This window comes from Petaurus breviceps, unplaced genomic scaffold, assembly GCF_028583685.1.
Source record: "Petaurus breviceps papuanus isolate PSGF00001 unplaced genomic scaffold, PetGlider_PUasm1.0 688, whole genome shotgun sequence".
Classification (NCBI taxonomy): Eukaryota; Metazoa; Chordata; class Mammalia; order Diprotodontia; family Petauridae; genus Petaurus; species Petaurus breviceps.
Window position 1 is genome coordinate 900963 of NW_027186457.1, and position 2094 is coordinate 903056.

The 2094-nt window shown below is 44.0% G+C and overlaps 1 long non-coding RNA gene across 1 annotated transcript in view; it reads left to right on the forward strand.

Annotated features, from left to right (window-relative positions):
- LOC138174232 (uncharacterized) overlaps window positions 1–2094 on the forward strand; it is a 20394-nt gene that overhangs the window by 833 nt on the left and 17467 nt on the right. The window lies entirely within an intron of this gene.

Consider the following 2094-nt stretch of genomic DNA (forward strand, 5'->3'; position numbering starts at 1 on the left):
CTGGGCACCTAACGTTTGTGCATAAAGGAGAGGAGAGTAGCCTAGAGGGTGTTCTACACAACTTTTATCTTTAATTCTAAGCACTCCTAGAGTAAGAATGGAAAAATTGGATGGTGGGCTACCCAGGGAAGAGGATCAGTAGGTTAGGCGTAAAATATGTGTTTACTTTGATATGAGGACTTTGACCTTGACATAAGGCCTCTTTGGGCCTTAGCTTTCTCTGTAATTGGACCAGATGACCTCTAAGGTATTTTCTAGTCCCATCTATGATCATCTCTTTTTTTCTTTTCCTTGGTGCAGATGTTCTGTCTTGTGGGTAGCATAGGTAAGAAGAAATCCATTCATGGCTCTGCCTATCCCCCTCTCCCAAATGTCACAAGAGCCTGGACAACTTTTCTACCTAGAAAGAACATTTTATTGCACCCAAAGAAGGAAACATCCAGAATTGGACATCTGTGTTGCTTGGCTACCATGCTTATGCTGCTATGGAAGGCCTCATCCGGCCTCCACCCAAACCCTCTTCTCTTTGTGCCACCATATATAGGTCATTTTGATCAATGGCATTCCACCTCTGATCCTTCTGTTCCCTGAAATGCCCCAGCCAACCTCAGGCCCAGGTGGAAGCTGTCATGCCTACATCCTGCCCCAGCTGTTCTTGGCAGCCCTGTGGGGGAAGAGCATCCCTGGGGAGAGTCTGACACTGCATTCCTGGTCTCCCTGCCCTCTCGGCCAGTCCGAGCCCTGCTGTGCTTTTCTCTGACAAACTCCAGAGCCAGCTTCCACACAGGTCAGAACACAGCTCCTGCCTGATTAACGTGCTTTGCTTGCCAAGCCAGAGATGTGCTGAATTAGCCATAGGAAAATGTCCTGCCTGACCTAATCTATTTATCTTCATAGATATACCCTCGAAGGAGGATGATGAAGCCTTATAAAGCCATTCTCACAAAAATATCCATCTAGAGTCTGGGTGTTACCCAAAGTCCTCCTTTAGAGTACCTGATGCCTTAGGATCCTGGCTCACAACATTTTCCAGGCACACCCCTCGTTTTCTTTCTTTTTCTTCTTCCCAATTAGCTCAGGCTTTAATTTAACATTTCATCCCTCATGGACAATGGATGTTCTGAACCCTCATGAAGGTGGTAATCATTCTCAGTGCCCTCCTGTGACCTCTTTAATTTCCTTTTTGAGCTGAGATGACCCAAATTGAAGCAGTCTTCAAGGTCATGATGCCCCAGTTTGTGCTAGACACCTTTTGTGTCACTGGCCATCATGGTGTGGTTTTACAGCATTCTCTGATTCTTAATACAGACTAATGGCTCCTGTAAGCTCTCCTTCGAGCTCTGAGTAGACATCTTCTTTTAGCGCTTCCTCATGATAGTTTCAAGATCTTTTTTCTTAAGAAGTTATAACTAGTTCAGGGCTCAACAGAGAGCATAAATAGTTTAAATTGCTCTCCCCAACGCGATCTGCCTTACATGAACCAATTAACTTTATCTGGCTTCCCTCTTTTCTATTGCCCCTGTCCTTCCTTGTCCTTCCTATCTTATGTCTCTGAAAGGGGAAAATAATCACCAGAGAGCTTTAGATCTGGGCCCAGCAGAGCTGGGTTAGAATCTAGGCTCTGCTCCTTACTACACGTGTGACATTAGGCAAGGTGCCTCCCCTTTCCAAGCCTCAATTTTTCATCTGTTAAAATGAGGACTAGATAGATAATCTCTAAGGTTTCTGTCAGCTCCAAACCAATCAAATGTAGGCCTGTTTAATTGGATTTGGTCTTCTCAATTTGTTGTGCACTTTCCTGTGTTCAGCCTGATCCATAGAAATAGGTGCATGTCAGCCCCCTACTACACTAAAAGCCCCATGAGGGCAGGGACTATGTTTTACCTGGCTCTTTATTTCTGGCAGAGCTTAGCACGGATGTAGGAGCTAAATTAAGATTTCTGGAATGGATGAATAGATAGATCTATGTCTATTTTTTTTATGTAACTATCATCTATCTGTCTGTCTATCATCTATCTGTCTGTCTGTCTGTCTGTCTGTCTGTCTGTCTATCTATCTATCTATCTATCTATCTATCTATCTATCTATCTATCT